The following is a 26,218-nucleotide window of genomic DNA, read 5'->3' as shown; positions in this document are numbered from 1 at the left end:
CGGCGGCCCCCCAGGTCAAAGACCAGTGCTCTAAATGAGTCCAGCCTCACCTGCGTACGTTCCAGTTTAGCAGGAACTTGCCCAACTTTGTCTTGAATTCCTGGAGGGTGTTTTCCCCCTATAACAGAGCGTTCCAGTTTTCTGCCACTCTCTGGGTGAAGAAGAACTTCCTTACGTTTGTACGGAATCCCCTTTTAGCTTTAGAGTGCCCTCTCATTCTCCCTACCTTAGAGAGGGTGAACAATCTGTCTTTATCTACTAAGTCTATTCTCTTCATTCTCTTGAATGTTTCTATCATATCTCCTCTCAGCCTCCTCTTTTCAAGGGAGAAGAGGCCCAGTTTCTCTAATCTCTCTCACTGTACGGCAACTCCTCCAGCCCCTTAACCATTTTAGTCGCTCTTCTCCGGATCCTTTCGAGTAGTACCGTGTCCTTCTTCATGTACGGCGACCAGTGCTGGACGCATTATTCCAGACAAGGGCGCATCATGGCCCGGTACAGTGGCATGATAACCCTCTCCGATCGGTTCGCGATCCCCTTCTTAATCATTCCTAGCATTCTGTCCGCCCTTTTTGCCGCCGCTGCGCATTGTGCAGACAACTTCATCGACTTGTCGATCAGAACTACAGCCATAAGTGCTATTGGGATGGGAGACAGGTTTTGGGGGAGTTTTGGAGGGATCAACATACATTAGAAGGGGGTCAGGGTAAGATGTATATCTGGCACCCTTTATGTGAAATTCACAGCAGTGCCCTCAAAGGTGCCCCACTGCTCTGTCGGGATGTTTATGTAGCCAGTCCATTATAGTGTTAGCCCCTTCCAAGTCCAAATGATCTAGATTTGGACGCTTTCAGCTTGGATATTTCTGTGGCCTCACACTTGTAGTTATTAGAGTGTCTTATGGGCCTGGGACCTCTCTATGGCTCATTAGCCCACCCACCAGGCTACTTAAAACACCAGATGCTGCTGTTCTTCAGAAAGGTATGTACTATTTTATTCATATTTTGGGGGTGGGTGAGGTGGAAGGGTGTTAGTGACTACTGGAAGAGTGTGTGGGGGGGGGGAGGGGGTGTCAATACTTAATCCCTCCAGTAGTCATATGGTCAGTTTGGGTAACTTTTTTGGCACTTAGATGCTTCTAAAACATCTAAGTTCCATCTAGGACAGACTGCAAAAGGTTCGATTAGCGCCACAAAACGTCCAAGTCTAACCCGTCTCGCAACCCGCCCAAAACACTCCTCTAACACGCCCCCTTTCTGAGTTTGACATTGGGGAGGGTGAACGTCCCACGAAACATCTAAGTTCTTTGTTTCGCTTGTCGGCCCTTGGACGTTTTGCCAAGAAAAACGTCAACGTCCTGAAGTTTGGACATTTTTTGTGTGTTTTGAAAACGCCCCTAAAACTTAGTTCATAGCTGTAAGCCAGGAATACAATAAACCAAATATTAAAAAGAGCATTTTGAACAAATGATTGCACTCAACAAGACTGTATCCAAAATAACAGTTATTATATAACTCTTAAAAAGGTTACCAGAAAGAACAGGTAATTAGGCAGCCAAAAAAAATAAACACAGACCATCTCTGTAATTACCAGGATGTGGCATGTCCAATGTGGAAGGCAAATTTTAGAAGTAGCCAGTACAGTGGATGTAGCCAATATACAAGAAAGCAGTGGCAGTGCTCGAAAGCAGAAGAGGGAAATGGGTCAAAAAGAAAAAGAAACTGAAAAGCTTAATGGCTATCTATTAAATTAAATATGAATATCAAAAACCATTAAAGTCAAAATGGACTGTAGAACAGTGTTCTTCAACCACTGGTCCGTGGACCGGTGCTGGTCCACAGAAATTTCCTGCCGGTCCACAGGGCCAGCACGTGCATCAGGCCCAAAACAGTGTTCTTCAACCGCCGGTCCACGGTGCGATCGATGCGGCGTTATCTTCGAGCCAGCTCCCTCTTCCTCACTGATTCAGTGCACAGAGCCACGGACAGTGGCTCCTATGCGCGTCCTGCGCCTGAACCGGAAGTCTTCTCTTTGACATTGCAATGTCAGAGGGAAGGCTTCCAGATGAGGCACAGGACGCGCAAGGAGCCGCTGCCCGCAGCTTTGTGCACTGAATCAGTGAGGAAGAGGGAGTCGGCCTGAAGATAACACCGGGGGCGGCATAAAATGGCCAGGCGGGAGCAGGCCAGAAGGTAAGGCATAGCATGGAGGGAGGGAGACAACAAAGGTAGGGGGGAATGATTTTATTTTTTTTATTTAGCGATTGAATTATGTCAATTTTGAGAGTTTACATCTGCTGTGTGCTTTGTGTAGTTTAATTTTGTGGTTAATCATTATGTGTTGTTAATAAGATTATATTGTGTATCTGTGAAAAATGAATGGAGAAAATAGTACTATTATGGGGCGGGGTCTGGGGTGGAGACTGGGTAGAGATGGGCGGGGTCTGGCCCACGACAGCCCAGTGTTCTTCAACCGCCAGTCCACAGTGCGATCGATGCGGCATTATCTTCGAGCCAGCTCCCTCTTCCTAACTGATTCAGTGATCCAATCCCGTAGGGAATCCTATGGAATACAGTGTCTCAAAAAAATGACAAAATTCCACTGATATCTTATTATCATCATGTAACAATTTACCCTTTCTATCCCGAAGAGTCAGAATATAACGTGAACCTCTCTCCTGATGAATCATGCATGCTAAATGATATAATTGAAATTTATAATACATATCAGATTTTTTGGCTCTCTGATGAAGCAGCTCATTCAATTCCACTTGTGTAGCCATGAGATTAATCCTTACTCCTTCTTTAGGCCAACTACCATAAGCTCTCCTCAGTCTTACCAACTTTTGTTCTAATCGCAAAATCTCACGATCCCGCAATTTTCGCTTGGTACTAAGATATGCTATTATATGACCTCTCAAAACCGCTTTCGCAGCCTCCCAATAAAGAACAGGCTCTTTCCTATGTTCCACGTTATTTTTTTGATAATCACTCCACTGTTGATGTATATATTCTAGGAAAGCATAATCTCCATACAATTCCAAAGGAAATCGCCAAGGAGCCTTATCCTTTATTTGAGAATCCTTAATTATGATCCATACTGGAGCATGGTCTGAAATAACTGTCGGACCTATAGTAACCTCTATAGTTTGGCTAAAAGTCTTATGATCTACTAGTCTTTAAGCCCGTTACATTAACGGGTGCTAGAATAGATGTGTGTGTCTTTCTTTCTTTCTTTCTCTCTCTCTCCCCTTGGCCGCTTTCTGTCTCTCTCTTTCCTCGGCTGTCAACCATCACCCCTTGCCTGTTCCACCTGTCCAGCAGTAGGCCTTCTCCCTTCCTTTTACCTCCCCCTGTCCAGCAGCACTTCTTACCTGCTCCCCAGTCACTCTTCCCTGCTCTGCCTGTCCAGCAGCACTCCTTACTTTCTCCCCCTGATCCTGTTCCCTGCTCCTCCTGTCCAGCAGCACTCCTTACCTGTGTCTCTCTTTCTCCTTAGTGTTTTGTTATTTTTTTCAATCTGTCTCTTTAGCCCCCTGTCCTTCTGTGAGTGTCTGTGTGTCTCTGTCCTTGTACACTGTTGTTTGTTTGGTTTTTTAAATCTCTGTTTAGCTCCTGATCCCCTCTGTTTCCATGTGAGTGTAGGGCCGTTTTGTAGGGCCGGGTCTGGTGGCGCCGTGTAGGTCGGAAGCGGAAGACGGGGCCTCAGCGTTTTGTAGGGCCGGGTCTGGCGGCGCCGTGTAGGGCGGAAGCGGGAGGCGGGGCCTCAGCACCGGCCGGGCGGCTCGCGCCGCCGGCCCCCAGGAGCTCGAGGCCGGCGGCAGACATAGCTGGCATGCCATGGTGCAGGAGGAACAGAGATCGGTGACGTAAAACACGCGCATGCGCACTCGTGTTTCTGCGACGGATCAGGGAACACGATTTTTGAGTGCGCATGCGCGTCTACCATTTTATTATATTAGATAAGTATATAATCTAAACGGGATTGTGTTAAGTGAGCCCGAGATAAATGGGTATAATCATGAACTGTGGGATGTAATATCCTCCATGCATCTACCACCTCAAGATTTTCACACATCAAAGATACTCCTTTAATTCCTTCCTTCTTAGTGGACCGAGGATGATAAGATTTATCAATGGTAGGATCAGCAACACAGTTAAAATCACCCCCAATGATTAAACTGTGCCTAACTTATCTGACCCTGCAATTTAACAATTAGAGTTTGAAAAAAAAATCTTATCATAAATATTTGGGATATATAAATTACAAATAAGAAAGGATTTTCTATCCACTTGTATATGAGCCATAATATATCTACCTTGTGGATCTATCAATATACATGTTTCTTCTCAACCTGCAGATGCTTATGAAACAAAATGGCCGCTCCAGCTTTCCTTCTCACTGCCAAAGCATCAACTATATCCCCTACCCACCATTTACACAATTTTATATGTTCCTCCCCAGATAAGTGCGTCTCTTGAAGTAAGGCTATATCAACCTTTTGTTTTTTCATAAATTGAAGCAACTTTCCACGTTTTATTGGAGAGGAAATTCCCAAAAAATCTTCTATACAGGAATGAGAAAGAAAATCAAAATCCAACTCCTATAACCTTCTCACTTATATTCAAGCAATAATTTACTTATGCCACAATTTCATTGAAAGTTTCATGCACATCAATTGTAAATGAGGGGAGAGCCTCAGAACCCCGTGTGTAATAATGTCAATTACTGCACTAGAAAGGGAAAAGATCTTCACCGGCTCTTGACCCCCCTCCTACCTACAGCAGACACAGTAAATGTTTCAAAATGGTGTCAGAAAATTAGCTTGTAGGTAGAATGTCATGAATTTAAATCATGAGAACAAAAATTCAGACATATCAAAACATGAATTAAATTTACAGAGGAAGCTGTTCCAGCCTTCAGCTCCCTCCCTCTGGATGACCTAGGTTCCAAGCAACTGTCATTCAAATTCCACAACCAACCGAGCACATCAAAATATTTCAAACTCATGTAGCTATAAATTAAAAATGAATGGCCAAATAAAAGCTAAGAAAAACAAAGAAATAAAAATGCATGACCAAGTAAATACCAAGAAGTATAAAGTAATAAAGTAGCCAATATAAAATTATAGAAAAAAAACCCACAAAAAAATACTATATAAACAGCCCCTCCACTTTTCGGCACATATACTCCCTCATTCTGAAATAACCACATGCACGTGTATATGTCAACATGTAGACATCCATGTGGCTGTGCTTCCTCCACTGATGTTATCCATGGTCATCTTTGTAAAATGGATGCTCCCACCACAGCTACGCAGTGCATGCGCCTTAGAACTGGTTCTACATCGGCAGATCCTGTTCTAAAAGACTACTGGAATTATAAATGTCCCGAACAGGAGTTTTCAATTACAATTTCAATATTCTTTCTCAAATGGGGCTTTACAGTAATACGTGAAAGTAGTCCTTTGATACTCAGTTCAGAGAGTGAGAAAGCACCTGATATGCTATAATACAATCTAACTACAAGCGCCCTTTGACATCAATGTGTCACAGGGCAACAGTGCTGACTCAGCAGAATCCTAAGGTCATGCGGTAGTGAGGAGGTGACTAAGTAAAGTTCTATACTGCATCTTGCATGTCTTCTAGATTCTAATTACAGAGCGCTTTGACACATTTCTAATTTTAAAAAAATACCACAGAAAGGACTTTTCCAATTGTCCTGGTATTAGTGCAGTGAAAAGTAATCATGAATTAGTGAGCTTGGCTTTTGAGCAGTGGCACTGCCACAGGTGGGCTTGGGCCACTTCACTTTTCCCTCAGGCCCACCCAGCACCATTAGCCTTGCCAAATGAAGAAATCGGGAGCCCACTGCCCCCAAAGCAGAATAGCGCCACAGTCAGAAACAGCACTTTGAGCCCCTGACCCTGGCACCATGAGCGTGCTGTTTCTGGGACGTCTCAGTTCATGCGCGAGAATCAAACGTGCTTCTGTGCCAATGCTGGTGGCTCAAAGCGACGCCATTAACTGTCGTGCTTTTCTGACTTGGGGCAGAGGACGCTGGATTTCTTCAGCTGGCGGGGCTTGGTATTCTAAACTTTAATTTTGGTAGAGGAGCGAGAACAGAGGGAAGGAAGCGGAAATGTGTGCCCACCCATGTAATCATCCCCCCCACATACATTAAAAAACTTTTTTGGTGGGGGTAGGAGTTATGCTACTGCTTTTGAGTGGGGTATTTTTGCATCATGATAATGTAAACCCAGGAAAGCAGGAGAAAAAGATCATCTAAGCCAGGGGTGTCCAACCTGCGGCCCTGTGAAGTATATTGTGCAGCCCCGGTCGAGGGCAATGCGGTGTTTTCCTCCGCTGCCCCCTGGTGTTTACCGTCTTGCCGGCTCCCTCCTCTGTCTTGCTGCAGCGTTTGCATGTTTGTGCAGCCCCAGAAACATTTTTTTCGGCCAATGCGGCCCAGGGAAGCCAAAAGGTTGGACACCCCTGATCTAAGCATTTCTTCAAGGGCGCTCTCCTTTGGCGGCTTTCGCTAGCTTTTCCCATGGCTCCTGGTTCCCGTGCCCACACAGCATGAAAAGCTCATGGTCTTCCCTCTATAGAGGGAGGTTTCTTAAGATTTGGACATGCTAGTAAATATACCGCAGCCATCATGACCACTCTAAAAACTGATTTGACATTCCTCTCAGCTTTCAAAAGGGGTAAATCACTTGCGGGGTACTTTTACAGGTGTTTTGAACATATTTTTTTATTCAATTTTCTATACTGTTCTCCAAGGGGAGCTCAGAATGGTTTACATGAATTTATTCAGGTACTGAAGCATTTTTCCTTGTATGAATTGGTGGGCTCATAATCTATCTAATGTACCCGGGGCAATGGGGGGATTAAGTGACTTGCCCAGGGTCACAAGGTGAAGTGTGGGATTTGAACCCACAACCTCAGGATGCTGAGGCCATAACTTTAACCACTGCGCCACACTCTCCCCCACACTCTCCTGCTACCGATAAAAATTTGCCTTGAGTGCACTAACCATTCATTCTTCAGTTTAGTTGGACCACATCTATATTGGAGGATGAACTGCACTTATTTTCAAATTGTGGCTACAACCCTGCCTTTTGAGCAGGTCTTTGGTTTTCCTTCCGTAGGCCTCACTTAATAGCCAAAACCTAGAGAGAAATCGTCCTATATTCAGAGCTTTGAGCCATCCAGGAACAGCTCCCGGCTGGCTAAATTGCATATAGCCACCTAAGCACTAATAGTGAGTGTGAGATGGCTGCTGAATATTATCATTGGGCAGATAACGGATATTCGGCTGTCATGTGAAATTCTAATCACTAGCCAGTTAAGTCAAGTGGCCAAATCAGGCCGTTTACATAGCTGGTCTATCTTTGACCACTTTGGCCAATGCTAAATATTGGCATGGCTGGCAAAGTTTTTAGTAGCCAAAAAGACCAAATATTCAATGCCAGTCACCAGAAATGGCCCTGCATTGAATATCCGGACTCAGCATCAACCACAGGGGTCCCATAGCCTGCATATTGGGTTCAAAGTAGAGAATGACACAGTGACAAAATTCATCACTGTTCCCGTCCCCGTGGATAACCGCGGGAAACCATCTTCCTGTTATTCTTTAAGAAGAGAGGGAAGAATCAGAGTATGAATGGCCACAACCACTGACCCACAAGCTTTGCTTTGAAGAATGCTGGTGTAGAAGGACTGAGGTTGAGATAGACACTGAAGAATGACAGTCTCTGCTATCCAGAGCAGATATTGTGATGTCATAATGCCTCATTCCACTAGTGCCTAAGAGCCAATCACATCAGTGATGTCACAATGGCTTCATTATCCTTGGCTCACATAAGAATCAGAGTATGAATGGCCACAACCACTGACCCGCAAGCTTTGCTTTGAAGAACGCTGGTGTAGAAGGACTGAGGTTGAAATAGACACTAGAAAATGACATGAGATTATTTCCCGCGGTTATCCGCGGGGACGGGAACGGTGATGAATTTTGTCACCGTGTCATTCTCTAGTTCAAAGGGCCTGATTCTAAAAATGGTATCCAGATTGTAGTCAGTAATAAGCATCCTACCACCTTCTAATGGACCAATCGGGATGCACGGGTTTTTTTTTTGTTTTTTTTAAATAGGAGCGATTTTGGACACAGCGCCTACCGGTGATTGACATGCGTTAGGCGCCCATTTTGCATGCGCCTACCGCAGCAGGTGCCGCTTCCAGAATCAGGCCCAAAGTGTCCATCCCAGAACGCACCCTGGATTCACGGGGGCTGGTCAGGATACATGCGAGCGGCTTTTAATGCCTGACAATGGATTACTCGGCCATCCTCAGCAGCAGCCCCTCCTTCTTCCTTTGCCTCGGAACCGTACACAGACTGCCAATTGTGGGTGGGCATTGGCGCAAAGGGGATAGGCACAAAATGTTCTCTTGTTCTCTAGTTTTGGATTCCTTAGTCAGATTAGAATATGTGGTTACCAGGTTTTGAAACCAGCATTGTTTACAGATGTTGTATCTAGGAGGGGGGGAATAATAGTCGAAAAAGGAAGTCTCGGTTTTATCTCAGAAGAGGAAGAAGGATTTAACCAGAAGACACAATAGAGGGTCACTAAGGAAGGGACCAGTGCAAACCAAATGACCTCACCTGTTGGACACAGTTGCCACCTTAGCTCCTCTCTTGTGGAGGTGAGAATTTTGCCGGTGTGCAACTTTCACATCATGACCCTTGTGGCTTTGGAAAGTCTATGACTGGATTCGAGTTGTCCTGTAATTAAAGGAAAACGTATTCATAAAACTATCCCCAAAACATGTTACGTTCAACCCTGTTAGACTCCAGGCCTTGTAATATCAAAATGGCCCCATGGGAATTGGCAATATTCAATGCACGGATTTCACAGATCAAGTGACTTTACTTCTGACAGAAGGTCAAACTTTGAAAATTGTTGCAAAATTAAATAATATCCCTAGACACCCAGGGCCTTTAATGAAGCCACGTTAGGCCTTTTTTTAACGCCAGCCACGGTGGTATTAACTCCAACGTTCATAGGCCCTCTTTTACTAAGGTGTGCTAACCAATTAGCGTGCGCTAATCGAATTAGCTCACGCTAAACGCTAACGCGTCCATAGACTAACATGCACGCGTTCGCATTTAGCGTGCGCTAAACGGTTAGTGCACCTTAGTAAAAGAGGGAGTTAGGAATTCTATGAGTGTTGGAGCTAATACCGCCGTGGTCGGCAACAATAAAGCCTAACACGGTTTCGTAAAAGGGGGTTTTAATTGACAAAATACCCTTAATAGGCTCAGTAATTGCTTAAAAAAAAAAAGTAATTGGGCCACAGGCGCCTGATTCTATAAAAGATAGACGCCAATCACCTGGCGCTTAGTGGCGCCTAACACCTAAGTGAGGATTTTTACGGGCGGAGCGCGAGTTAGGCGCTGCTAAGTACAATTCTCCAAAAACCTTTGGTGCCTGAAATGTAGGCCTTTAAAACACTCGCCTCCGTTTTTATAGAGGCGCCGCTAGCCGCGATTCTGTAAAACGGCGCCTAAGTGTGACCGATATGCGGCCGGCGCCATTTTTTTTTTAGGTGCCGGCCAATGTAGGCACAGTCTATCGAATCAGCCCCACGCTGCTCTTTGCGACTTACTTGCTCTGCTTCAGAGAGCTTCAACGAAATCCACTTCCTGCCGTATCAGACGAAATCTTTGCACGGCACGCTCCTCCACACGGCTAAATTTTGTACTTCCAGAGTCTGACCGCAGTGACATTCTTTGACAAGAGAGCACAGGGCTCCTTTTACTAAGGTGCGCTAGCGTTTTTAGCGCACACGCAGGAAATTACCGCGCGCTACACTGCACGCTACGCGGCTAGAACTAACGCCAGCTCAATGCTGGCGTTAAGGGCTAGCATGCACGGCAATGCAGCGCGTGCTATTCTGCGTGTTAAAGCCCTAACGCAGCTTAGTAAAAGGAGCCCTAAGGCACGCTAGCCGATTTTGCGAGGGAGGGGAAAATTTGGGAGGGGACAATTTGCATCCACTGGGCTGAGCATTTTTGGCATCAGCTATCGCTGACCCTCCTCCACCTTCAGTGCACCTGTCAAGCAGCTTTATGTTCAACTTGGTAGCATTAACAATGAAAACACCACACAATTGGACCCAGATGTATAAACAAAAAAATCTCTTGGCAAAATTACCATCTGTGTTATAGTAGTTGTTGGGCTTTCATACATTCATCCAAAAGACTGAAAAGCAAAAGAAAATCAAAGTGCGTAAGTGGAGAAAAACAGACCTTAATGCACGGCTCTTGAACTAACAGAATATTCAATAGAGCACAGATCATCACAGGTCTGGAAAAAAAACTCCACTGACATCAAAAACAAAATCATTCATCCACAGCTTCAGTCCATGTACATACACTTGCCGGTAGACAGTTAGCACAAGCTAAGATGAACGCACTAGCTGGTTACCCTTTCACGTCCAATTTGCACTCATGGCACTTCCCCTCCAATATTATTTTTAAATTGCTAACACACCAGTTAACAAATGGCACTCTGGGGTGTATACCATCTGGTCCAGGTGATTTGCTGTTGTTCAATTTGCTAAAATTGACTCATTACATCTTCCACTGTGACAGAGATTTGTTTGAGTTTCTCTGGTTAATCAGAATTGAATACCATTTCTGGTACTGGTAATTCCCCCACATCTTCCTCAGTGAAGACCGAAGCAAATAATTCACTTAATCTCTATGCTATGGCCTTGTCTTCCCTGAGAACCCCTTTTACCCCTAGGTCATCTAACAGTCCAATCGATTCTCTTCCCGGCTTCTTGCTTTTAATATAGCTAAAAAAGATTTTTATTATGTGTTTTTGCTTCCAGCACAATCTTCTTTTCCAAGGTCTCTCTTCGCCTTCCTTATTAGCCCCTTGCATTTGACTTATCAATCCTTGTGCTGTTTACAATTATTTTCAGTCACATCCTTCTTCCACTTTCTGAAGGATTCTCTCTTAGCTCTAATTGCTTCCTTCACCTCACTCATTAACCACGCTGATTGCTGTTTGGTCTTCCTTCCTCCTTTTCAAATACATGGAATACATCTAGTCTGGGCTTCCAGGATGGTATTTTTGAATAACATCCATGCTTGATGTAAATTTTTGACCTTTGCAGCTGCTCCTCTAAGTTTCTTTTTTATCATTCTCCTCATGTCTCCTTTTTTAAAGTTAAATGCTGTTGTACTGGATTTCCTGTGTGAATTTATTCCAGGGATTATATCAAATCTGATCATGTTGTGATCACTGCCATCAAGCGGCCCCAGCACCATTGCCTTCCACAACAATTCATGTGCTCCACCAAGAACTAGGTTCAGAATTACTTCGCCTCTTGCCTGTTCCTAAACCAGCTGCTCCATAAAGCAGTCTTTGATTTCATCAAGGAATTTTATCGCCCTAGCACGCCTTGATGTTACATTTACCCAGTCCGTATCGGGTAGTTGAAATCACCCATTATTATTGTATTACCCATTTTGTTAGCCTCCCTAATTTCTGAAAACAATTCTGCATCTGTCCGTTCATCCTGGTCGGACAGATGGTACTACAGTCCTATAACTATCCTTTTCCCCTTTTCACAAGGAATTTCTACCCATAGGGATTCCAAGGTGTGCTTCAGCTCTTATAGAATTTTCAGTCCATTTGATACAAAGCCTTCCTTAACATATAACGCTACACCTCCACCAATTCAATCCATCCTATCATAGCGATATAATTTGTACCCCGTATTTCATTGGTTACCTTCCTACCTCCAGATCTCAGAGATGCCGATTATATTTACATTTTCATTCAGTGCAATATATTCTAACTCTCCCATCTTGTTTTTTAGGCTTCTGGAATTTGTATACAGACATTTCAAACAATATTTGTCATATCTGTTTTCAGTTTGCTTAGCGGTTGGCATGGATAATTTGCAATCTTTACAATCAACCTGCTCTTTATTTAAGGAAACCTGGTTTACCGTGACTTGAATTTCAATCTCACTATCGGGATGCTCTGTCCTCCCTTTTATGATGATATCTTTTAAAGATACCTTGTTCCGAACCATGCTTTTCTGAACGACTGTCAGCCTTCCCCCAGTTTCTAGTTTGAAAGCAGCTCTATCTCCTTTTCAAATGTTGATGCCGGCAACCTGGTTCCACCTTGGTTGAGGTGGAGCCCATCTTTGCGGAATAGGTCCCCCCCCCCTTCCCCAGAATGTCGCCCAGTTCCTAACAAATCTAAAACCCTCCTTCCTGCACCATCCACACATTGAGACTCTGGAGCTCTGCCTGTCTCTTGGGTCTTACGCGTGAAACCGGGAGCACTTTTGAAAATGCTATCCTGGAGGTTATCTGCTTGCATGACAGTGTGCGCTAATTCCTACCAAGTAACTGGCAGAAACCCAAAGAGCAACAACATTCCAGAGCTGAGATTGTGATGTCATAATGCCTCAGAGCTAACCTCATTGGTGATATCACAATGGCTTGATTGTCCTATACTTGGCTCACATAAGAACATAAAAGTTGCCATATTAGGACTGAACGAAGGTCCATCAAGCCCAGTATCCTGTTTCCAGCAGTGGCCAACCCAGGTCCCAAGTAGCTGGCAGAAACCCAAAGAGTAGCAGAGTTGAGACTGTGATGTCATAAAGCCTCATTCCACCAATGCCTAAGAGGCAAACTCATTAGTGATGTCACAATGGCTTGATTGTCCTATACTTGGCTCACATAAGAACATAAGAGTTGCCATATTAGGACTGAACGAAGGTCCATCAAGCCCAGTATCCTGTTTCCAACAGTGGCCAACCCAGGTCCCAAGTACCCAAAGAGCAACAACATTCCAGAGCTGAGATTGTGATGTCATGATGCCTCAGAGCCAACCTCATTGGTGATATCACAACGGCTTGATTGTCCTATATTTGGCTCACATAAGAACATAAGAATTGCCATACTGGGACAGACTGAAGGCCCATCAAACCCAATATCCTGTTTCCAACAATGGCCAACCCAGGTCACAAGTACCCGACATAAACCCAAATAATAGCAATATTACAGAGCTGAGACTATGATGTCATAACGCCTCACTCCACCAATGCCTAAGAGTCAAACTCATCAGTGATGTCACAATGGCTTCATTGTCCTATATTTGATTCACATAAGAACAGCCTTACTGGTTCAGCCCAATGGTCCATCTAGCCCAGTATCCCATCTTTGGAGGCCAATCCAAGTCACAAGTACCTGGCAAAAACCCAACTACCCATAGAATGCTTGTGGAGCATGCAGAGGTTTGTTGGGGTTTTTTTTCTCCTCATACTGCAATTTCAACCGTTGTGCAGATGCTCCAAGTGTGCAGATGGAGAAACCCCTCACTAGGGTAGTTATGGTAGGATTCCACTCTGGGCACCTGTAGCTAGCACTGGGCCAGCTCAAAAATGCCAGTACTTATGTAGTTCCGAACAAGCCAAAGGTGGTGCCCCCAACTGTCGAGCTGTGGAAAATTAAAACAAGCGGAAAGGAAGGGGGGTGTGAGGGAAATAAATTTAACAGTATGCATAGGAATGAAAAACATGGAAAGTATAGGCTTAGAGTCCAGACATTTGAACCTGCAAAGGCTACTGCGTGACTTATCCATAAGCAAAGTTTTGATAAGCTTCAGGGGCTTTGAAATGTAAAACTGGATAAGACTTCTCAGTATGCAAATAAGCAAAATCTATTTCTGACTTATAAAATAAGGAAAGTGTTCACATGCACTCAGAATTGTGAAATTTGTTGGGGTTTTTTTTTTTTTTAATTCTTTATTTATTTGATTATTCGTTACAATGCCTTAATAACAAATATTCATGAATGACCACAAAAATACAAATTCCATATAAAGAACAACAAAACATATAAGGCAATTAATCAACCGTGTCCTAGTCCACATTATCACTGGTCGCCAGTATTTAAAAAAATAAAAGATCAAATCTATCTGTCTACTATCTAGGGACAGGCAAATGGCATTTATATATATTATACATCATCCTCCAAAAATAAAGCCAGTATTAGAAATTCAACTTTCAACAAAGGTTTCTCTTTAATAAAATCTTCCAACTGGACTGGATCATAAAACACATATTTATCACTCCCATACGAAATAAGGCATTTGCATGGAAATTTCAAAAAGAAAGTAGCTCCAATTGCCAAAACCTTAGGCTTTAGCTGAAGGAACTGTTTCCTTTTAAACTGAGTTTGTCTGGAGACATCCGGGAAAATTATCACCCGTCGACCACAAAACATCTCTTGCTTTTTCAAAAAATATAATTTTAAGATATCTTGTTTTTCAAGCTCTGTCTTGAAGGTCACGAGAAGAGTTGCTCGCTTATCTATTATAATAATAATAATAATAACTTTATTTTATATACCGCAGTACCACAAACAGTTCAGAGCGGTTTACAGTGTAAGAGACTGTACATTTACAGCGAAGATACAATGAGGACTGTACATATTCAGTAAAGGTGTTTATAAAGCGAAGAACAATGTAGATTTACCATGCAGGAGACTGTACATATACAGCAGAGATATTTATATAGTGGGAAAAAAGCAGTGCGAGAGACTTATAGAGCAAAATGCAATGCAAGGGACAGAATAATGCGGTGAAGCGGTTTACTATGCAATGATAGTTATATATATGGCGAGGATGCAGGGTGGGGAAGGGGTAAAACGCGGACCTGACGGACCTCGCGGATCTAAACCCGTTCGGCCTTAAAAATCTGAGGTCCGTGTCGGTCCGTGTCCCTGCCGCTTGTAGTTTCTGTCGCTGACAGACTTTGATGAGATTTTAGCGCTGACGGATCCGTCTCAGCATAGGGAGGGAAAAGTGTTAGGATCCGTCAGCGCTAAAAATCTCTTCGAGGTCTGTCAGAGCGGCAGAGCAGAAGCCAAGAGAGCGGGGACATAGGTTTTGGACGTGCGTTATGAAAAAGAAGTCTCCATACTCCAGCACTAGTCTCTGGCTCTGACAGACCTCGAAGAGATTTTTAGCGCTGACGGATCCTAACACTTTTCCCTCCCTATGCTGAGACGGATCCGTCAGCGCTAAAATCTCTTCGAGGTCTGTCAGAGCCAGAGACTAGTGCTGGAGTATGGAGACTTCTTTTTCATAACGCACGTCCAAAACCTATGTCCCCGCTCTCTTGGCTTCTGCTCTGCCGCTCCAGCACTAGTCTCTGGCTCTGACAGACCTCGAAGAGATTTTTAGCGCTGACGGATCGTAACACTTTTCCCTCCCTATGCTGAGACGGATCCGTCAGCGCTAAAATCTCTTCGAGGTCTGTCAGAGCCAGAGACTAGTGCTGGAGTATGGAGACTTCTTTTTCATAACGCACGTCCAAAACCTATGTCCCCGCTCTCTTGGCTTCTGCTCTGCCGCTCTGACAGACCTCGAAGAGATTTTTAGCGCTGACGGATCCTAACACTTTTCCCTCCCTATGCTGAGATGGATCCATCAGCGCTAAAATCTCATCAAGGTATGTCAGCGACAGAAACTACAAGCGGCAGGGACACGGACCGACACGGACCTCAGATTTTTAAGGCCGAACGGGTTTAGATCCGCCAGGTCTGTCAGGTCCGTGAGGTCCGCGTTTTACCCCTTCCCTCTCTTGAGATGTAATAGAGGTTATCAACCTCAAAAGTCTCCACTTTAGTATAATTCCTCTAACCCCCGCCCCCCCGACCAAACTAATAATCCCTTGCCTCCCTCCCTACCCTTCCCCTCCCCCCATGCAACAATTATTGGATCATTTTGTAATTGTCACTGGTTTATACCATATAATTGTTAACTAATTCTCTGCACCTACATTGTATAAATCGCTCTGAACTGTTTTTCGACATGCTGTAACCTCGATGTAACTTCGCTATAACTAAGCTGTAACTTCGCTGTAAATGTACAGTCTCTTATCCTGTAAACCGCTCTGAACTGTTTTGTGGTATTGCGGTATAGAAAAATAAAGTTATTATTATTATTATTATTATTAATGTAAAGAATTGTGAAATTTGACCAAGAGCATTAGCTCCTATAGCCAAACCCACCCAAAATACACATTTGTTTAAAAAAAAAAAAAAGTCCCTGCAAGTTAATTTGACCTATTAAAGGAAACCACTGACCAGATGAATTTAACAGGTATTAGACATGTAAAAATGACGTTTTCTAAGTCAAACTCAAAAGGACACCAGGGAGCATTTGATCAGGTCTGCAAGAAGCCAATCCCTTCCTTAATAGTGCAACTCTGCCTCGGGATAAAGTTAAAAAAAAAAAAACCCCCACAGCAACACGAGGAAGGAAATCCTTACATGCTACATATAGGCGATCCGGTTTTCCATCGGAAACCCAGGTCACCACTTGAGCCAGCAGTCGTGAAATCTCACTAACCTGGTGCTCTGGAAAGTGAAGTCGGTCCAGTGAAAAGAAAAGACCCGAAGCCAGCTGGACCTCGTTAAGCCAAAACAAACCCCCCCCCCCCCCAAAAAAAAAAAAACGAAGGCAGCTACTGTAATAGACAGAGAGCTTTGAAAGGAGAAGGAAATCATTCCGGGGGCGGCTCAAGCATTAGCCAAGCTAGGCAGCCGCCTGGGGGGGGGGGGGGGCTGCAAAGAGCAGTTGCTGAACAAAATACTAGGTTTGCACAGTTACACAAACTCAAGTAGTCTCCACAACCCGCTTTTTCTCGTAAGAAGAAAGAACAATTTACAAATTTCCAGCGTTGTAATGGAAAATTGCCCTCATTTAGAAACAAAGTTTCTATTTAAAGGTATAGTGTCAAAATATACTTTTTTTTTGGGGGGGGGAGGGGGTTGAAGTTTAACGATCAAGATCTTGGAGAGAGTCGAAAGGGTCTTAAAGTTAACTGAGCGGGGGCTAGGGAACCCTAATTCCCCCTCCCCCCCCAAAAAAAAATGCTTCCCCCTCTTCTGTTGGGACCAAATGATGCTTCCGCAAAAGGATCGAGCTCCCACTTCGTCCCAGCCTCTTCCACTCTGTACTCACGGGGCGCTGGGAGTCTCGCTCGTCTCTCCCGATCCCCTCCCGCCGGCTCCCGGGAGCGGCTCAGCCGGAGAGTCCCAAGGTCCACACGTTCCCGCCCGGGAGGGCAGGCAGCAGTCGGGACGGACTCCTTCCTCCTCTCCCTCCCCGGAGATCTCCGACCGGGGACGGCTCGTCCCTGCCCCCGCTCCCTTTCCCGGCCCAGGTCTCCTCCCCCACTGTCCCGGTGAGATCTTCTCCCCCTCCCCCTGTCCCTAGTAGGAGGACAGCCCAAGCACCGGCGCTTCTCCTTCTCCCACTTCCTTCCCCCTCCCACAGTCCCTTCTTCTTCTCACCTTGTCTCCATAGTCGCCAGTAGCACAACCGCAGGGAGGTTCAAACCTCTCTGTTATGGGGGATTCCCAAGGACGCGCCCCGCCCCCTCTAATGTCACTTTCCTTTTCCGCGTGGGCGGGCGCGTCAATCAGGGGAATCCCCCCCCCAAAAAAAAAAAAAAAAACTGCGGAGCTTGAACGTGGCTGCGGTAGTGTTGACTGCAAGGTGTTAGAGAGAAGGGGGAAGGGGTAAAACGCGGACCTCACGGACCGTTTTACCCCTTCCCGAGAGAAGGAGGTAGAAGGGACAGCCAGCCAGGGTTGCTGTATCTGGGGGTTGAGGAAGGGACAGACAGGGAGAAATATTGCTGGAGGGGGAATGAAGGGATGGACAGGATGAGGTGCTGCTAGACCCAATGGGAAAAAGGGAGGATGGAGCAAATAGGGAGAGGGCTTCTTGGGCTGGTGGAGGGGGGAAGAGGAAGAAGAAGAAAGGACGGATAAGATGGAGATGGAGAGAACTGGATTGGTAGGATGGGAGTAGAGGGGATGAGGGAGAGACTGGACTAGGGGAGGAGAAGAGAGGGGAGAAATGTTGGATAGGAGAAAGAGAGAGAGAGAGAGAGAGAGATCGAGTGGATGGGGGGAAGGGGGCAGATAGTAGCTGTAGGAAGAGATACTGGGTGGGGGGGGGTGAGAGGAAGCGGAGGATAAAGGAGACAGAGAAGAAATGCTTAACATGGAGAGAGGGTAGGGACAAAGAGGGCAGTGCTGGACAAAAAGAGGAGAGGAACACAGGAACAGTGCTGGATATTGGGGGAGGAGATGCTAATCTCAGGGGGAGGGATGGGGCAGATGCTGAATAAATGGGGAGGATAAGGACAGGGACACAGAGAGAAGAGGATGAACAGAATAGATAGGGAGGCAGAGGGAAGATGGATGGTGCTTAAGAAGAGAGAAGAAACATCAATTGGACAGGAGCCCCTGGAAAGAGTGAACACCCCCCTCCCCCTAGAAAAAAGCCAAAGGAAGACAAAAAGTTTCAAGTGAAAGACAAAATGCTCAGACCACAAAGGTAGACAATTTTTTTATTCAGAATTGATTCTATTTTTTATTTTATATATATATATTTTTTTAGGTTGGTAGAATTCCTTACACATCCAGGGGAGGGAGGGGGGAGGGAAAGATATTTTGTTTATTCAAATACTTAATTATAATATTATAATTACATAATTGTCTTTGGTAAGGGGGGGGGGAGAAAATGATTGTTCTAAGTATAAATTGTATGTTTAATAATGCGTTTTATGAAATATTTATGTTCAGATAATTGTATTGCATTGTCAAAGATTAAAAATCAATAAAGATTAAAAAAAAAAAAAGAATTGATTCTACAGCATTTTGGAATAATTCAGCTGTGGGGTAGGGGGGGGATCTCTGATATCTTGTACATTCAGAATCTGACTTCACCAGGTTTTTAGTTCACTTTTTTTTTTGCCTTCATATCTTGATTAGAAATCGACGGCAGCTTGTGTGCACTTTTGTCCCTGTGACCAATGTGTGGGACTTTGCTATTACCGTGTGGACACTAGTTTCGGTCTAGAGATCTTAAGAACATAAGAAACGCCTTTACCGGATCAGACCAAGGTCCATCTAGTCCGGTGATCCGCACATGCGGAGGCCCATTTAGTAGAGAATGACACGGTGAAAAAATTGGTCCCCGTCACCGCCCCGTCCCCGTCTCACCATCCTCTGCACCCCCCCGTCACCGTCATTCCCTTCACCGCCCCGTCACCGCCACTGCCACCCCATTCACCGCCCCGTCACCGCCACTGCAACCCCATTCACCGCCCCGTCACCGTCACCGCTGCATACATAAAAGCCTCAAACGGGTACGATTTTATATACTTTTCCCCATTTCTAATATCTCCCCTATGTATCTGCCATTGCCCCCCCCCCCCCGTGTCCATATACCATCCCCATGGCATGTCCCCTTTTTGTCTCTGTCCCTATGCTCCATGCACATAATTTCCCCTCTTTCTGTTACCTTCCTGTGTCCAGATTTCCCCTATCTTCCTCTTCCATACCAGTGTGTCTCTTCTTTTCAACCCCATCTAGCTTTTTTCCCTCTTTCTTCCCCCCCCCCCCTGCTTCTAGCATCTGGCTCACCTGCCTGTCCTTCCCTTTCTTTCCTGCTGTGGGTTTTTCTTTCCGTTTTCATCCCCTTGGCCCAGAATCCTTTTCCCTTTCACTCCCTCCTTACAGTCTGAGCCGGGAACACGGGTGATCGCACGGTCCTCGCAGCCCCCACCCGCCTGCCCAATCGATCCTAGTGTTTTGCCAGCTCTCTCCCTTCTCCTCACCTTAATTTGCAGGCTTTCTTTTTCAGCGACCTGCACGCTTTCCCAAAGAGCCGCACACGCGCGGCTGCTCAGTGTTCAATCTTCTGCTCTGCTGCAACTTCCTGTTTCCGGTTGCGTCAGAGCAGAAGATCGAAACTGAGCAGCAGCGGCTCTTTGATAGCGTGCGGGTCGCCGAAAAAGAAAATCTACAAACTAAGGTGAGGAGAAGGGAGAGAGCTGGCTAAACACTAGAATCGATTGGGCAGGCGGGTGTGAGCTGCGGGGACCGCGCGATCCTTCATGCCTCACTGCGGGGACAAGACCCATTCACCGCCCCGCGGGCGGTGAATGGCCTTGTCCCCGTCGCCGCAGCGACTGCTAGTTTTCTTCCCCGTTTTCGGCGGTGACCCGCGGCTAAAATGCGGTGGCCGCGGGTAAACCGCCACCGTGTCATTCTCTACCATTTAGGTGCTCCTTGTTGGAGACCCGGATTTCCCGTATCCCTCAATATGTTTTGCAAGAAGGTGTGCGTCCAACTTGCGTTTGAAACCCAGAACAGTAGCCTCTGCCACCACCTCCTCCGGGAGAGCATTCCAAGCGCCCACCACTCGTTGTGTGAAACCGAACTTCCCGACATTTGTCCTGAACCTGCTGCCGCTCAGTTTCAGGCTATGACCTCTTGTCCGCATCACATCTGAAAATGTCAGTAATGCTGCGTCCTGGTCAATTTGGTCAAATCCTTTTAATATTTTAAAAGTCTCTATCAGATCCCCACGCAATCTTCTCTTTTCGAGGGTGGACAGTCCCAGTTTCCCGAGGCGTTCCTTGTAGCTTAAATTCTCCATGCCTTTGACCAGTTTCGTGGCTCGCCTCTGCACCCTCTCCAACAGAATTTTATCCTTCTTGGTTCAAAAGAAGCCCCCACTAGTAACGACATAAATATTCACCCTAAAAAAACAAGTTGCCATTATGCCCCCAACCCCGCGACCTCTTTCTGTGATTCATCTCCAGCTGACACAAGAGCGCTACTACTCACCCAAGCCCTCCTGCCCCGGGTTCTCCCTTTTTCCTGTATCAATCAAATAAGGGGAAATTTGAACTGCTTGGGTAAGTGAGAGAGAGAAAGAGAAGGAGGGAGCTTGCAGGTTTCTATAGAGGCCTTTGAACCCTTTTTTTAAACATCTGTATTCATTCCATTTTTTCTTTAGATTTGCTTATTTATGTGTAAATCTTTTTATTGAGCAGAAAACAAGCAGAAAACAAGGTTTACAATAACAACCAACTACCGTGGAGGACTGGACTCTGATGTCCTCCACGATCCAGATCAATATCCCAACCCCCCCCCCCCCCTCCAAGAAAAATATACCCCAACATCCAAACAGGGGGAGGAGAAATGTCTAATAGAGATATGCCATTACATCTGGAGTCTATGCAGGATATGGCTACGACTCGCAGGGGACAAAATGTTCAAGTATGGAGTCAAAGCGTTGACAAAGTCTCTGCTAATTACATTTTTATATTTTATTTTTCTTCTGTTCTTTCTATTGCTTTCCTATTTTTTAGTGTCTCTGGCCCTGCCCCGGTCTCATCTTAGCCCTACCTACATTAGCCTCCCCCAGACAATGGAGCAACAAACCCCTTTGTGGTTCACAGCCACCCAGTGACGTCTCTTCCTGCTCTAACTCCTTACCTAGAGCGAGTTCTTTCTGCTGGTGACCTCCTGTCCTGGGTGAGATCCTTCTTTAGCTGCAGTTCTGAGTTCTCTACCCAACTGTGCCTCACTTTTCCAGTGCGTTCTCTCCCCGTTGTGGCCCTTGTCCAAGATGAGATCTCAAAAGAACATAAAAATAGCCTTACTGGGTCAGACCAATTGTCCATCAAGCAAAATAGCCCGTTCTCACGGTGGCCACTCCAGGTCACTAGTACCTGGCCAAAACCCAAGGAGTAACAATATTCCATGCTACCGATCCAGGGTAAGCAGAGGCTTCTCCCATGTCTTAATAAAAGACTGTGGACTTTTCCTCCAGGAACTTGCCCAAACCTTTCTTATAACCAGCTATCCTCTGGCAACACGTTCCAGAGCTTAACTATTCTCTGAGTGAAAAAAGTTTCCTCCTATTGGTTTTAAAAGTATTTCCCTGTAACTTCATCGAGTGTCCCCTAGTCTTTGTCATTTTTGAAGAAGCGAAAAATTGATCCACTTGTACCCGTTCTACTCCGCTCAGGATTTTGTAGACGTCAATCATATCTCTCCTCAGCCGTCTCTATTCCAAGCTGAAGAGCCCTAACTTTTTTAGTCTTTCCTCATACGAGAGGAGTTCCATCCCCTTTATCATCTTGGTCACTCTTCTTTAAACCTTTTCTAGTGCCGCTATATCTTTCTTGAGATAAGGAGACCAGAATTGAACGCAATACTCCAGATGAGGTCACACTATGGAGCGATACAGGAGCGTTATAACATTCTTACCCCCCTCTTCTATGAAACCGCGCTAGCATTTTTTAGCGCAGAGAGCCGGGCTGAATGGCCTGCACTGCTCCCGACTCTCATTGAGTTCCTATGAGCGTCGGGAGCAGCACGGGCCATTCAGCGTGGCTCTGTGAGCTAAAAACCGCTAGCGTGGTTTCGTAGAAGACGGTGGGGGGGGGGGGGTTTAGTTTTGTTAACAATCCCTTTTTTAATAATTCCGCTATGGCTGTCACTACTACTATGATTTATTATTTCTATAGCGCTGAAAAGGTGTACACAGCGCTGTGCATTTTAACATACAATAGACAGTCCCTGCTCAGAAGAGCTTACAATTTAATTTAGACAGGGCATTTCTGGGTTGGGGAGGTTATGGTGGGTCTAGGTATCTGACAGCAGTGAAATGAGTTCTGTTCCATGCTGTGAACTCTCTCCCTGTTGAGATGTCTCCTTTACCAGGTGAGTTCTCTCTTCTGGCTATGGCTTCTTGTCTCCGGGTCAGATGTGCTGTGGCTCACTAGCCCAAATGAGTTCTCTCCCCTCTGTGGCCCCCAGCCTCAGGTGAGATGTCTCTACCACTGCAACTCACTAACCCAGGAGTGTTCACTCAGTGACATAGTAAGGGGGGGAGGTGTCTGTCCCGCATGTCATCTTGCTCCTCCTCCTCCTCTCTACCCCCCTCACTCTTCCCCCTGTTGTGGCACGCTCCTTCCCTCCCCCTGTACATTTTTAACATCAGCGCAGCAGCCACCAACTTGCTGCCCTTGTCGGCTTTGGCACTCTCTGTGACTTCATTTCCGGCACCCGCACCTACGAAGTGACATCAGACCACCGAAGCCGATGCGGGCAGCAAGTTGGTGGCTGCTGTGCTGACGCTAAAAACATATGGAGAAGGGAAGAAAGCGCGCAACAGGGGGGCAGGGAAGAGGGTGGAGAGGGGCACTGAGTTCACTCTATAGCCCCCTATCCCAGGTAGGATTTCTCTTGCACTGTGGCTCCAACTGAATTCTCTCCGCTCAGTGATCCCTTGTCTCCGGTGAGTTCTCAAAACGTACCGTGCCTTTAATGATGGTCGCTAAACCGCTACCAGCCAGTATTATACCGCCCAATTTTCAGAGCGGTTCACCATGGTCTTTTCCGAGCTTCCTAGCAGCGTCTGACTCTCATGCAAATGTAGTACAATGAGGCCATTAGTAGTCAAATGGTCATTAATGCTTAAATGAGCACACAGAAGGATGCTGGGCTCTATAAAGAGAGGCGTAGCCAGTAGAAGGAAGAAGGTGTTGACGCCCCTGTACAGGTCGTTGGTGAGGTCCCACTTGGAGTATTGTGTTCAGTTTTGGAGACCATATCTGGCGAAGAACATAAGAAGACTTGAAGCAGTCCAGAGGAGGGTGACGAAAATGATAGGAGGCTTGCGCCAGAAGACGTATGAGGAGAGACTGGAAGCCCTGAATATGTATACCCTAGAGAGGAAAGGAGAGACAGGGGAGATATGATTCAGACGTTCAAATACTTGAAGGGTATTAAAGTAGAACAAAATCTTTTTCAGAGAAAGGAAAATGGTAAAACCAGAGGACATAATTTGAGGTTGAGGGGTGGGAATGTTAGGAAATTCTACTTTACGGAGAGGGTAGTAGATGCGTGGAATGCGCTCCCGAGAGAGGTGGTGGAGAGGAAAACTGTGACTGAGTTCAAAGAAGCGTGGGATGAACACAAAGGATCTAGAATCAGAAAATAAGATTAAATATTGAACTAAGGCCAGTACTGGGCAGACTTGCACGGTCTGTGTCTGTATATGGCCGTTTGGGGGAGGATGGGCTGGGGAGGGCTTCAATGGCTGGGAGGGTGTAGATGGATTGGAGTAGGTTTTGACAGAGATTTCGGCAGTTGGAACCCAAGCACAGTACCGGGTAGAGCTTTGGATTCTTGCCCAGAAATAGCTAAGAAGAAAAAATTAAAAAAATTTAAATTGAATCAGGTTGGGCAGACTGAATGGACCATTTGGAGTTTTATCTGCCGTCATCTATTATGTTACTATGAAGCGCTGGCTTTTAACAGCCCAACATTAACAGCTGGTCCTGGGATGCAAATACTGTGAAAAGCACTTCTCAGGCGCATGTTTCTGGTTGTGGCTCATGATAAAAAACATTTTTCAAACACATTATTCACATAGATTATAGCAATATAGTAATGGGAAAAACATATCTCAAAAGCGCGCATCTCGAACACGTGTTTCAAAGGCATGCCTTATATGAGTTGCTGATTGCACTTCTCTTCCCTTCCCCGCCATCCAATAGCGCTTGCATGCCTACGACTGATACAATGACATAGTGTTTGCTGCTAGTTCGCCGCCCCTCCCATCCACCCACGCCTCTTTCCGTGGACTTCTCTGCGCATGTTCCAATTGCTATCGCCAGCGGCTGATCTCATGTAAAATTTGGCAGACCTCCGTGAACCTCATTTGCATACATGGTCAAGAATGACGCGTCTCTTTTGAATCATTAGATTTATGGCCGCTACAGCGATCCGTCAGATTTTAAAGTCGATCTTAAGAACATAAGATTTGCCGCTGCTGGGTCAGACCAGTGGTCCATGGTGCACAGCAGTCCGCTCACGCGGCGGCCCTCTGGTCAAAGACCAGCGCTCTAACTGAGACTAGCCCTATCAGCATACGTTCTTGTTCAGCAGGAACTTGTCTAACTTTGTCTTGAATCCCTGGAGGATGTTTTCCCCTATAACAGCCTCCAAAAGAGCGTTCCAGTTTTCTACCTCTCTCTGGGTGAAGAAGAACTTCCTTATGTTTGTACAGAATCTATCCCCTTTCAACTTTAGAGAGTGGCCTCTCGTTCTCCCTACCTTGGAGAGGGTGAACAACCTGTCTTTATCTACTTTGACTTGAATCCCTGGAGGGTGTTTCCCCCTATGACAGACTCCGGAAGAGCATTCCAGTTTTCTACCACTCTCTGGGTGAAGAAGAACTTCTTTACGTTTGTACGGAATCTATCCCCTTTCAACTTTAGAGAGTGCCCTCTCATTCTCCCTACCTTGGAAAATCCAGCCCTGAGTTCTCTCGACTGCTGAAGCTCCCTGTCCTGGGTGAGATGTTTTTCCTGCCGGGGCTCTCTTTCCCTGAGGAGATCTCTCCCCTCTATGGTCCACTCTTTCTAGTGAGCTCTCTTAACCACCGTACCCCCATGTCCTGAGTGAGATGTCGCCCCTGCTGAAGTTTTCAAAGCTCTTGCTCCTACCCTGGGCCAAATCTTAGTACCCAAGTTGGCTCTGAGCTTCGTCCCCTTCCTCATGTCCCTTGGAAATGCCTCACTTGGGCATCTCGAAATACCGCTCCCGCCTTGTGCGTTTCATGGGAAACAGAGAAAGAAGGAACTATGGTGGGGGTATAGTGAGAGGGGTCTCAGGGTTCAGCTCAGTGGAGTAGCGAGAGGCGCACCTCCCCCACCCTCGTCTCCATCTCCCCCTGCTTCTTCCCCGACCCCCCTGCCATGCACGCGCCCCCTTCCCTTCCCCCATGCTTCTAGTTCACCGCCATGACCAACGACGTCAACATGCTCCTTGCGACCCCATCCTCTCTCTCTGATGTCACTTCCTATGTGGAAGTGACATCAGCAGGAGCCAACGCAGTCGCGAGGAGCACGTTGACGTTGTTGCTCTTGGCGGTGAACAACTGGAGGGACGGCGGAAAGGAAGGAGGGGGAATGTGTGTGGCGGGGGGAGGAGTGTGAAGAAGTGGAGAGGAGGAGGGGTGCTGCCCCCCCCCATGATGGCGCCTGGGGAGGACCGCCCCCCTTTACCATGCCGGCTGGTCAGCTGATCCCTTCCGCTTACTCTCTTTTTTTTTCTATAGAAACAGCATCATTTACACTGGCATCACGCCACAGCCAATCCCTTGAATCTTCCCCCCCAACCCATCCCCTGGCATTCTGCTAAACCTGAATGTTGAGTTATGTAATTTAACACAATGTCTGTGAAAGAGAAGGCTTGAAAGGTAGCTGAGTAGGTCAGATGTGAAACA

The 26,218-nt window shown here is 46.0% G+C and overlaps 1 protein-coding gene across 2 annotated transcripts in view; it reads right to left on the bottom strand.

The window, feature by feature from the left end:
* The window catches only part of ADGRG2 (adhesion G protein-coupled receptor G2), a 195,135-nt gene extending 177,679 nt beyond the window's left edge, over positions 1-17,456 (bottom strand). Inside the window, exons 1-2 of one of the 2 annotated variants that reach the window (XM_033949916.1) lie at positions 17,404-17,456; positions 8,668-8,787 (exon numbers count right to left, since the gene is read on the bottom strand). The gene's annotated coding sequence lies outside the window, so the exon portion shown is untranslated. Of the gene's footprint in view, positions 1-8,667; positions 8,788-17,071; positions 17,245-17,403 lie in introns of those variants that run through there. The other variant, XM_033949915.1, reaches the window with a different exon arrangement.
* Positions 17,457-26,218: the final 8,762 nt, after the last annotated feature.

The sequence above is a fragment of the Geotrypetes seraphini genome, chromosome 6 (assembly GCF_902459505.1).
Source record: "Geotrypetes seraphini chromosome 6, aGeoSer1.1, whole genome shotgun sequence".
Classification (NCBI taxonomy): domain Eukaryota; kingdom Metazoa; phylum Chordata; class Amphibia; order Gymnophiona; family Dermophiidae; genus Geotrypetes; species Geotrypetes seraphini.
This window is presented reverse-complemented; position numbering and strand designations above follow the sequence as displayed.